This window comes from Pelodiscus sinensis, chromosome 1 (genome assembly GCF_049634645.1).
Source record: "Pelodiscus sinensis isolate JC-2024 chromosome 1, ASM4963464v1, whole genome shotgun sequence".
NCBI classification, from domain to species: domain Eukaryota; kingdom Metazoa; phylum Chordata; order Testudines; family Trionychidae; genus Pelodiscus; species Pelodiscus sinensis.
The window spans coordinates 121508858-121521554 of record NC_134711.1 but is presented as its reverse complement, the minus strand read 5'-3'; the positions used below and the strand labels follow the sequence as shown (position 1 = coordinate 121521554).

Genomic DNA, 12697 nt, shown 5'->3' with positions numbered 1-12697 from the left:
AAATAAACGCTGTTCCAAAATGTCCTTTAATCGTCGTAGAATGAAGTTTACAGGGACATCGGAATAGCGTGCCCGTTATTTTGAAAGATATTTTAAAATAACGTGTGTGCTGTCAAGACACGGAATAGCTGTTTTGATATACCGGAAGTAACCTCAAGGTTACTATAGCAACATTGAGGAGCTAGATGATGTAGTGATTTCACTTCTGGATTTGGGACTCAGCCTGCCCTCAGCTAGCCAACTCCTCAAATCTACATTCCCCTTTTAAAGCCAGAATATGGATATTCTTCAGCTTTTTTTGGATCAATCTGGATCCACACTTATACATAGAGATCAAAATCTGCAAGAAGAAAATAGCCAGAAGATAGCCTAAGACGATATGGCCAAGGAAGAAGAACAATTTAACTTCTGAACTTGATCTTTAACAAAAACAGAGATTGCTGAGTCTTAAATACAGGCGACCCCCAACTTATGACTGCCCAACTTACGACCCCCGGCATTTACGACTGCCTTGCTACAGCCACCACCTTCACCTGGCACAGCCCCAAGCCGGCTCTGGGAGCAGCTTGTGCCTTGCCACCTTCTCCCAGCACAGCTTCCTGCTGGCTCTGGGAGCAGCTCACACCTCAGACTACAACTCCCAGGAGGCAAAGCGGGCCAGGAATGGAACCCCCATTTTAATCATTGCACCTATGGGGAAAAAAGGGTTCAACTTACGATGGCTTGACTTACGACAATTCTGCAGGAACCAATTAGATCGTAAATGCAGAGGTTGCCTATAGTGCTGCAAAGCACACAAGTCAGTTCTTAGCATGTGAGCAAAGCAGGAACCAGATCATATGTTACTATTTAAGGATTCCATAATATAGTTTACATACTTAAACTCATTTGTGTGAAAGTAGGACCATCCGTGAAAATAAATCAGTTGGATTTTTTTTCTTGTATGCTCTAGTTAACTTTAAAGGCCTCACTGCAGATAGACATTTTATAGCAGCAGGTGCAGTGAGAGAATATCATCTGCAGTAACCATATTGCTTTGTGCATTCAACAGATAAATCTGATTTTCTTCTAGTCATTCACAATGTGATATAACAGTGATCAACTATTACTTTGTCAAAAATATTGCTATTATAGTTTCTTCAGTTTGTGTCACTTGCTAGTTTTAAATCTTAAAGTAAATCTTGCTGTTGAACACAAGCACATAATGGAAAGATTTCTACATGCATTTTTCCATTGGAATTTTCTCTAGACATTGACAAAATATAGTATCACTTTAATGATGCTATAAACAGAAATATTCCAGCCTAAATATACTATATCTTTCAAGTGATATTTCTCAGATAAGATAATTCAAAAGATGCACCAGTGTAAAACTAACAACACAGCTTTCTCATAGTTGTGTTGCTGTAATGCATATATAGCTTCATCTAGGCTGATAATGAAAATAAGAAAAACTGATAGGGAATGTTATATGAGCCGTAACAGCGTTCACTCACTGTTATTACACCTTGTGACTGGATCTGGGGATCAGGTTTGGCCCCCTTTTCTAACTGGTTGCTTGCTTCATGGGCTCTCTCTCTTTCTGGGACTTGGGGTGCTCCCTCTTCGTGACCCTGCCAGAGGAGTAAAGTCACTATTTAGTCTGTTTCTTCTGAGGGTCCAAGTCCCCCAGGACAAGCTATCCATAAGCCCCGCAGGCAGCCTTCTAGTCCAAGTCCAGATCTAGGGCCATTTTTCCAGGGGCTGGCGGGAAATCCAGGCTTATCCATTATTCCAGGTTCCAACCAAGGGACCCTATGCCTAACAACCATAATTTAAACTTAAAAAGCAACAAATGATCTGGTAGCAATTTATAGACTAACAAAACATGTAGATGGTATCATGAGCTTTTGTGGGCACAGTCTACTTCTTCAAGTGACTGAGTATTGAGTTTAGGATGTGCAGACCCAAAATAAATAGGGGAGAAGAAAAAGGGGGGGAAGGAAAAAAAGGAAGGGGGCAGGAAACAAGGAGCAGAGGGTACAAAAATATCAAAGGGAAAAACAAGTAGGCAGAACTGGTAACCTATAAGCACCTAAAGATTGAATAGTTAAAAGAACCAGATAAGGATCATAGGATAGTAATTAGATAGGAAGGGTACTAATGCAAGAATCTACACAGACAAAGAGCTGTTGGTACCTTCATTGAATGTTAGGCTGATAATGTCCCAGCCATCCGTTATCTCGATTGAGGAGGCCATCAGTGTGAGAACTGAATTTGTGGATGAATTGTAATTCCAATGCCTCTCTGTGTATTTGGCTTGTAGAATTGGTTTGTGACAAGACAGCCACCTGGAGATCTTTTAAAGAGTGATTAGGTAGATTGAAGTGTTCTCCAACAGGTTTCTATATGTTCCCTTTACGTATATCTGATGTATATCTTTCCCGAAGGGACTGTCCAGTTTATCCAGTATATAGAGCAGTGAGGCATTTCCAGCATTTGATGGCATAGATCAAATTACTGGATGTGCAGTTAAATGAGCCTTTGATTTGGTAGCTTATGTTGTTGGCTGCAGTGATGAATTCACTTGTATAGATATGTGGGCAGAGTTGGCACCATGGCTGATTGCAGGGCTGGGTTCCTGGATGCTTATGATGTGGTTGTGTAGCATGGTGACCAGAAAGAATTTGTTTCTGATTGGGGGGTTGTCTGTAAGCGAGATCAGGCTTTTCCCCCAAGGCCTCAGAGTGAGGAATCATTTTCCAAGGTGGGTTGCAGATTGTGTATAATGCGTTGGAGGGGTTTGAGTTGTGGAGTGTAGGTAATGACAAGTGGAATTTTGTTATTTTCTCTTTTGGGTATGTCTTGAAGTAGTTCATGTCTGGGTACTTTTTTGGCTCTGTCAATCTGTTTTTTCACTTCTCCAGGTGGGTGAAATACTCTATAAAGATCCTGTAGGTGTTTGTCTCTGTCTGTGGGATCGGAGCCAATCCAGTTGTATCTTAGGGTTTGGCTGTATGCAGTAGATTGAGAAATGTGTCTGGGATGGAAGCTGGAGGCATGAAGGTAAGTGTAGTGGCTGATGGGTTTTCAGTATAGGGTTGTGGAAATGTGTCCATTATTTAACTGTACTGTAGTATCCAGGAAGTGAATTTATCGTGTGGACTAGTGCAGGCTGAGGTTGATGGTGGGGTGGAAGTTGTTGAAGTCTTTGTGAAATTCTTCAAGAGTCTCTTTTCCGTGGGTCCATATGATTAAGATGTCATTGATGTAGCGTAAGTAAAGTAAGAGTGTTAGGGGGCGAGGGCTTGAAGAAATGTTGTTCAAGGTCAGCCATAAAGATGTTGGCATATTGTTGTGCTGTGCGGGTGCCCATGGCTGTGCCGCTGACGTGGAGATACAAATTGTCTCTGAATCGGAAGTAGTTGTGGATGAGGACGGTCACAGAGCTCTGTTATCAGGTGTGCAGTGCTGTTATCGAGGATGGTGTTCCTGATGGCCTGTAATCCATCTTCATGTGGAATGTTGCTGTAAAGGGCTTATACATCCATAGTGGCCAGGATGGTATTTTCAGGTAGATTACTGATGTTTTGAAGTTTCCTCAGGAAGTCAGTGGTGTCACAGAGGTAGCTAGGAGTGCTGGTAGCATAGGGTCTGAGGAAGGAGTCGATATAGCCAGATAATCCTGTTATGAGTGTACCAATGCTTGAGATGATAGACTGTCGGGGATTTCCAGGTTTGTTTCCAGGTTTCCAGCTTTGTTTGTGAAAACAAACCTGGAAATCTCGGCCCATCATCTCAAGCTTTGGCACCCTTGTTTCCCACCTCCTTCCTTTTTTCCCCCTCCCTCCCCCCTTCCCTCTCCCCTACTTATTTTGGGTCTGCACATCCTAACCTCAATACTCCAGTCATCTGAAGAAGTGGGCTGTGCTCATGAAAGCTCATGATACCATCCATATGTTTTGTTAGTCTATAAAGTGCTACCAGACCATTTGTTGTTTTTAAATTTATCCTGTACAGACTAACTCAGCTACCCCCTGAAACTTCCAACCATAATTTAGTTAATCACAGACCCTGTTATTATTTCCCTGGGCTTTTCCCTACCTCACTTTTCTATCCCCGGGCTCATTTCTGGATCTGTCAACTTGAATATCCTTTGCTTCCAGTGGCTACCCCACCCCTCTAGCTTCTTTCCTGACTCTGTAGTTCAGAACAAGATCCCTGGGTTACTAGCACTCCTTGGGGTTCCTGGCCAATTCCTTTTCTCTCTCAGGAGTAACCACAGAGCTTGTCCCTGCCCTGCTTTTTGCTCTCAACTTTCGGGCTTTGTACAAGCCCAACTTGCGCCTGCTCAGCTGCGCTTCAGTTAGACTTTATCTGGCTCTGGCTTTCTTCCATTTGAAGCATATAAATTTAGTTGGCCTTTTTTAATCTGCTCAGTCTTTGTGTGAGGTGGATAGCCAGGGTGGCCAGCAGAATGGCCAGGCCCCTGGGCAAGATGTGGGGAGTGGGAGCTCTGTGCTCTCCTGGAAGGATTGAGGCCTCAGGCAGAAGGAGCAGGGCTTGGGGCTAGTCTCCCCTCACCAGCCCTTCAGCACCACCTGGACTGCGCCACCCAGGGCTCTGGTAGCGATTTAAAGGGCCCAGGGCGCTGGCTGTCCCTGTAGCCACAGTAGCAGCATCAGTGGCCCAGAGCCCTTGGCTCTTTTGAATCACCAGGCCCTGGGACAGTTGCCCCCTTTGTCTCCACTGTTGGCAGGCCTGTGGATACCCCATCATAGCTGCCCACATTAGGTGAGGCAGGGAACTATTTATAGGTAACAATGCATCATAATTTTTGGGCATGTGTATACTTACTGGAAAATCAACACTCTGGATGTTGATTTTCTGGTGTTTGATTTAGTAGGTCTAGTATAGACCCATAAAACAAAAGCTGAGGGCAACTCCCACTGGCGTCCAGTACCTCTCCTTTTGCAAAGAGTAAGGGAAGCCGACGGGAACATTTGCTCCCATTGGCCTCCCACAGTGTGGACACTGCCAAGGCTTGGCTTAAGGTAAGGTGATTCCAGCTGCGCATTTTATGCATTTTATGTAGCTGGAGTTGTGTATCTTAAGCCAGTCTTGGTCTAGTGTAGACAAAGCCTGTATGTCGTAAACCTCAGTAGTGAAATCATTGATGTTAATGACATGTTGTCATTGACTATATAGGGCTAGAATTTTACCACTGAATAACAGAAGACCCTGTTACCTAAGAACTCCTCTCTCACTGTAAGTCCCCTTGCAGCAAGATTAAATATATTGTAGACACATCATTAATATTTACTTCACTTCAAAGGATATCACTCTTGTTAGTCCTAGAGCATATCACTCATGTTAGTTCCAAATTTCACACTCATTCGATGTCCCATCATTGTGACTTTTGAAACTTTTTTACATCGCAAATATAAATGCATGGAGCTGAGATTACAGGAAGAGTTATTTATGCTGAACAAAGGAATGCCACCACAATTTAACTTCCCTGCATGAATAATATTTTTGTGTCTTAGGTTTGTCTTGGGTCTTTGCCATGCATGCCCCTTTACATGTGAAGAAGTATGACTGGAGGATATTCTTGTTGTCTGTTCCAAAGGCCAAACCTGACAACAGTGGGGCTCGCTCTTATGCAACTCACTCCTTTGGTGATGTGCCAGACCCCTGTTAGGGAGCCTTCATTCAGGTCTTGATGGAAACCATGTTTACTTAATCAGGCTTTCAGTGAACTATATATTTGTTTGAAAGAGCGAAGGCAATTTTGTTACAGATGTTTTCTGGTCCTGACAATGGTGATTGTAATTTTTAGCTACCCATTTTAGGTTGGCTTAGTATTTGATTTCCATGATTTAATATTTTTGTAAAGATCCCAGATGCTTGGCAGTGGCGCTTAAGATTCCTTCAACATTCTTAAATATTTGGCATTTTGTAATGCATGGATAATAGACTATAACTCATCTGGTTTTATCCAATACTCATGTTATTACAATCTTCACCAAACAATGTCCTCCCTTTTATAATATATATATTCTATTTAATTAAAAGAGGACATGGGAGATGGGTTGGAAATGGGGGGGACTATGGCCTATAATGGCAAGAAGAAAGGAGGGTCAGGGCACAACAGGGAGGCAAGATCAAATCAGTATCTTAGATGCCTATATACAAATGTGAGAAGTATGGGTAATAAGCAGGAAGAACTGGAATTGCTAACAAATAAATACAACTATGATATCATTGGTATTACAGAAACCTGGTGGGATGGGACGCATGATTGGAATGTTGTTATGGAAGGGTACGGCTTGCTCAGAAAGGACAGACAGGGAAAAAAGGGAGGAGGGGTTGCCTTGTATATTAAAAATGTACACACTTGGACTGAAGTGGAGATGAACGTAGGAGATAGCTGTGTAGAGAGTCTCTGGGTTAAGCTAAAAGGGGTAAAAAATGAGGGTGATGTCATGCTAGGAGTCTACTACAGGCCACCTAGCCAGGTGGAAGAGGTGGATGAGGCCTTTTTTAAACAATTAACAAAAATATCCAAAGCCCAAGATTTGGTGGTGATGGGGGACTTCAACTATCCAGACATATGTTGGGAAACTAACACAGAAGGGCACAGGCTATCCAATAAGTTTCTGGACTGAATTGGAGACAACTTTCTGTTTCAGCTACCAGAGGAGAAGCTGTTCTGGATTTGATTTTAACAAATAGGGAGGAACTAGTTGAGAACTTGAAAGTGGAAGACAGTATGGGGGACAGTGATCATGAAATAATAGAGTTCATGATCTTAAGGAAAGGTAGAAGGGAGACCAGCACAATTGAGGTAATGGATTTCAGGAAGGCAGATTTTGATAAGCTCAGAGAACTTGTAGGTAAGGTCCCATGAGAAGCAAGACTGAAGGGAAAAACAACTGAGGAGAGTTGGAAGTATTTCAAAGGGACGTTGTTAAGGGCCCAAAAGCAAATAATTCCGCTGTGTAGGAAAGATAGAAAATATGGCAAAAGACCAGCTTGGCTTAACAAGGAGATCTTGCATGATCTCAAAATAAAAAAGGAGTCTCATAAAAAATAGAAACTAGGACAAACAACAAAGGATGAATATAGGCAAGCAACACGGGAATGCAGGGGCAAGATTAGAAAGGCAAAGGCACAAAATGAGCTCAAACTAGCTACAGGCATAAAGGGAAACAAAAAGACCTTTTATAAATACATTAAAAGCAAGAGGAAGACCAAGGACAGGGTAGGCCCACTGCTCAGTGAGGAGGGAGAAACAGTAACAGGAAACTTGGAAATGGCGGAGATGCTCAATGACTTCTTTGTTTCGGTCTTCACCGAGAAGTCTGGAGGTGTGCCTAACGTAGTGAATACAAGCAGAGAGAGGGTAAGTTTAGAAGATAGGATACACAAAGAACAAGTTAAAAATCACTTAGGAAAGTTAGATGTCAGCAAGTCACCAGGTCCTGATGAAATGCATCCCAGGATACTCAAGGAGCTGATAGAGGAGGTATCTGAGCCTTTAGCTATGATCTTTGAAAAATCATGGAAGACAGGGGAGATACCAGAAGACTGGAAAAGGGCAAATATTGTGCCCATAAAAAGGGGAATAAGAACAACCCAGGAAACTACAGACCGGTCAGTTTAACGTCTGTCCCAGGGAAGATAATGGAGCAGGTAATTAAGGAAATCATATGCAAACACTTGGAAGGTAATAAAGTTATAGGGAATAGCCAGCATGGGTTTGTGAAGAACAAGTCATGCCAAACTAATCTGATAGCTTTCTTTGATAGGATAACGAGCCTTGTGGATAAGGGAGAAGCGGTGGATGCCATATACCTAGACTTTAGTAAGGCATTTGATATGGTCTCGCATGATATTCTTATTGATAAACTAGGCAAATCTAACTTAGATAGGGCCACGATAAGGTGGGTGCATAATTGGCTGGATAACCGTAGTCAGAGAGTTGTTGTTAACGGTGCTAAATCCTGCTGGAAAGGGATAACAAGTGGAGTTCCTCAAGGGTCTGTTTTGGGACCCGTACTGTTCAATATCTTCATCAATGATGTAGATATTGGGATAGAGAGTACACTTATTAAGTTTGCAGATGATACCAAACTGGGTGGGGTTGCGACTTCTTTGGAGGATAGGGACATAATTCAAAACGACCTTAGCAAGTTAGAGAAATGGTCAGAGGTCAACAGGATGAAGTTTAATAAAGAGAAATGCAAAGTGCTCCACTTAGGAAGGAACAATCAGTTCTATACATACAAAATGGGAAGCGACTGTCTAGGAAGGAGCATGGCGGAAAGGGATCTAGGGGTCATAGTGGACCACAAGTTGCATATGAGTCAACAGTGTGATGCTGTTGCAAAAAAAGCAAATATGATTCTAGGTTGTATCAACAGGTGTGTTGTAAGCAAAACTCGTGAAGTCATTCTGCTGCTCTACTCTGCACTAGTTAGGCCTCAGCTGAAGTACTATGTCCAGTTCTGGGCACCACATTTCAAGAAAGATGTGGAGAAATTGGAAAGGGTACAGAGAAGAGCGACAAGAATGATTAAAGGTCTAGAGAACATGACCTATGAAGCCAGGCTTCATGAACTGGGCTTGTTTAGTTTGGAAAAAAGAAGATTAAGGGGGGACATGATAGCGGTTTTCAAATATCTAAAAGGGCGTCACAAGGAGGAAGGAGAAAATTTGTTCCTCTTGGTTTCTGAGGACAGGACAAGGAGTAATGGGCTTAAAGTGCAGCAAGGGAGGTTTAGATTGGACATTAGGAAAAAATTCCTAACTGTCAGGGTGGTCAAATATTGGAATAAATTGCCAAAGGAGGTGGTGGAATCTCCCTCTCTGGAGATATTTAAGAACAGGTTAGATAGATATCTGTCAGGGATGGTGTAGACAGAGCTTGGTCCTGCTTTGAGGGCGGGGGGCTGGACTCGATGACCTCTCGAGGTCCCTTCCAGTCCTATGATTCTATGATTCTATAATGGAAGATGAATTTTTGAAAGTCCTGTACAATTATGGAAGTTTTTAAAAAGAAAATTAGTTAATACACAAGGCCCCGTAGATAGAACACTATACTGGGACTCTGGCGATTTGGGTTCTGGTCCTAGTTCTGCCACTAGCCTTCTCAGTGACCTTGGGCACTTTATCTCGCTGTGCTTCAGTTTCCCATCTGTAACTTAAACTTCTTCTTTCAGTCATGTGCCTAAGGGTACATGGGTTAATCCCCCTCAGTTCCTTCTCAACTGCCTCTGGCAAGAGAGGGAGCTATTCACAACCCATTAGGACCATTGCTTTTGATTTTGCATTTTTATAGTTAGTTAGCCTATTAGTATTTAGTCATAGTTGTTGATTTTTTTCTCTCTCTTTTTATATTTTCTCCTTAAAAAAAATAAATTTTGTTTTTTTTCTTGCTTTTTTCCTTACTGGGGAACCTGCCCCCATTCATCAGGCTTCAAGAAGGGCTCCTGTTGCAGACAAGCACTTCCAGTGCATGCACTGCCTTGGGGGAAAGCTACATGCAACAAAAGTGTGGTGTTTGCCAGCATCTCTGGCCCAGGTCCCATAAGGATAGAGAGCCCAGACGATCATCTTCATGGGGGCAGCTCTCCAACTCTCTTTGGACCTGCACCAAAAGTCATTTGGCAGACATGATATACAAAGGCTCTTAGTTGAAAAAACAATGCACTGACCCTGCTCGTGAATTGTAAAAGAGTGTGGAAAATCCCAACAGTGAGCCCCTAGATATCTGCTGACAATCTCTGGTGTGCATGATGTCCTCGGTCCCATTTACACTGTGACAGTCTCAGCCCAGGTATCATTGACAAGCTAATGTATCCGATGGGCAAGGCCACCAAGTCAGCAGCACCCAGGGACAGGAGTAAGCACTCTACTGAGAAGGCATAATCTTTGTGCATTAGCTAGGAACTACCTATAGCATGCACATTCGTCACTCCACATGCTCAGTTGTTCATGAAGCATCTGCAGATGTGTCTCAAATCTGCCTACTCCCCAAAGAAGGTCACACTAAGCAAATCAGTGTTCACTCACACAATGATGTATAGATTCCTTAAGAGCAAGGGAAACTTCTTCACACATGTGAGACCACACACTTCAACCTGGGTTCTTAATCTAGTTCTGAGAGCCTTGAAAAGACCACCCTTTGAGCTATAGCAACTTGTCTCACACACCTGTCCATGAAGACAGTATTTTTGGTTGCCAGTACCTCCGCTAGAAGAATAGGAGTAATAGCAATCCTGATGGCACATCTGCCCTTCACAGCCCATCTTTCATATGAATCAACTAATTCCTCTTAGGCCCCTGCCCATGCTTTTTCAGAATACTATGTGATCACCGGGACTCAGTCCAATGCCATCTTCAGCTGCACAGTACTGTCTTCAATAGTAAGCTCCACTCTGAAGCCCCAGTCCTCCATGGATACTGCTGTGAAGTCACTTACATAGAAGCACCCATAGGGACACTACTTGAAAAGAAGAGGAAGTTACCTTTTGTAGTAATGATGATTCTTTGAGAGGTGTATCCCTATAAATGCTCCACAGCCCATCCTTCTTTCCTCTATTGCAGAGTTCTCGATAGGGAGCTCTGTAGTAGAGGAGGAACTAAGGATGGTTTGCACATTTGGTGCTACATAGTATGGGAAAGTGCATGTGTAGGCTCTACAGACACTACTACCTACAATCTCTAATTAGAGGCTCAGAGATGCACATATACCTACAATTGACACACATCTCAAAAAATCATAGTTACTGCTCTAGATAACTTCTTATCGTCTTTGTAAAGCAATTTGAGATCTATGGATGAAAGGTTCTGAATTAGAGCTAACTACAGGCAGTCCCTGGGTTACGTACAAGATAGGGACTATAGGTTTGTTCTTAAGTTGAATTTGTGTGTAAGACGGAACTGGCTCCAGATTCAGCTGCTGCTGAAACTGATCAGCGGCTGACTACAGGAAGCCCTAGGCAGAGTTGCTCTGCCCCCGGCTTCCTGGAATCAGCTGCTGATCAGTTTCAACAGCGGCTGAATCTGGACTCCTGGGACAGAACAGCTGGGGCACTGCCGGGTAGGTCCCCGCAGGACCAACCCAGCAGCACCCCAGCTGCTCTACCCCAGGCGTCCTGCAACAAAAGCCTTGTCTGCTGGGGGGGGGGGCGCACTAGCTGCGCCCCCTCCCCCTCTAGCAGACCAGGGAGACCCGAGCAAAGCCGCGGAGGCGCAGAGGTCCGGGGCAAAGGAGCAAAGCCGCACGGGCAGCGGGGTCTGCCGCCTGTGCGGCTTTGCTTGGGTCTCCCTGCTGTGCTGGGGAGTCCCCCCCCCAGCACACCAGGGAGACCCAGAGCAGCTTTTCTCGCCCCAGAGGACGCGCTCGTGGGACCGCTGCGCTCTGGGCGGTCCTGCCGCCCGCGAGCTCCGGGACGAGAAAAGCCCCGTTCGTAAGTGCGGATCCGACATAAGTCGGATCCGCGTAAGTCAGGGACTGCCTGTACTTCCTATTAGCTGTAAGTTTGCTTTGGAATCATGAAATCCTGAAGACTTCACTCAAGTTTTACTCCGAGTGAATTCAATGTGTATTTTGTGTAGGTAACATTTCTGGATTTGACCCATGAAAATTAAGGATGGAAAAGATAGTTTTGTGGTCAGGAAAAGCTAAATAAGGTCCGAGCCATGTGTATTTCCCATTGAGATGGGTGTTCCAGGTGCTAAGTACTTCTTGGATCTGATTCATCGCCTCCCATGATAAAACCCATTGAAAGAGGCTTTCTGGGAGATAATCTCAGTGATGATAGTTTTTCAACAATTCTATTACATCTAGCTGGGGTAGAAATTCTCTATCCTGCAGAAAAGGGAGCCTGTCTTCAAACTGTGTGGAGGCTCAGGGATCCATGCTGAAGTCCTGCACTGTTGCATTTGTTCTCATCCTTAGTAGTCATGCTGTGCACTTTCCAGCTCCCTGTTGCCATGAGAGTAGTTGTCTGAGGTCGTGTTGAGGTACCTTAAAAAGGGGGTAGTCACACACGTGGAAAGGCCTCTTGTTGTGAGGATCTTGGGGACACTGATGCAGAGCAAAATTCATCTGTTTGCTTGTTTCCAGTGCAGAATTGTTCTCTGCAGTGTACTCTTGAGTGATTTAGTAGAACCCTGGAAATTTTACATGGGAAAGATCTGAGCGGCAGGGGGATTGAAAATACAAGTTGTCTGAGTCTTACAAATACGATTATCAAGCTATTTCCCAGGTTTTTTAATAAATTTTCTCTCACTGCCACTGAACTGTAATGGGTATGTGACACCAGTAAGTGGGTTAATTTTTGAAATTGGGAGTTATGCCACTGACTTCAGTGGGACAAAACCATTGATTTCAAAGGAATTATTCACAGAGTCAAATACTACTCAGGTTGAGTGAAGTTGACAGAATCTGGCTTGTAATGCCTTTTAATTGCATTCTAACACTTCTAAATGTAAGGGTTTTTTTTTAAATAAAAACAGAACCATCTGATCAGGTCTAGTTCTGATCAGGTTTTGTTCTTTCTTTAGCTAGACTAGTAAAACTCAGAAGGGCATTTGGCCTGACTTGTTTTTTTATTGAAATTTGCCATAGTGCGAGATACATAATCTCAGAATAGATTACATGAATTGCTGTCACAATCCAAGATTCTTTTTGGAAAATGTAATTATG

At 43.4% G+C, this 12697-nt stretch overlaps 1 protein-coding gene across 5 annotated transcripts in view; it reads left to right on the top strand.

Moving 5' to 3' along the window:
• Positions 1 to 12697, top strand: part of EFCAB6 (EF-hand calcium binding domain 6) — a 158218-nt gene that overhangs the window by 55590 nt on the left and 89931 nt on the right. The window lies entirely within an intron of this gene.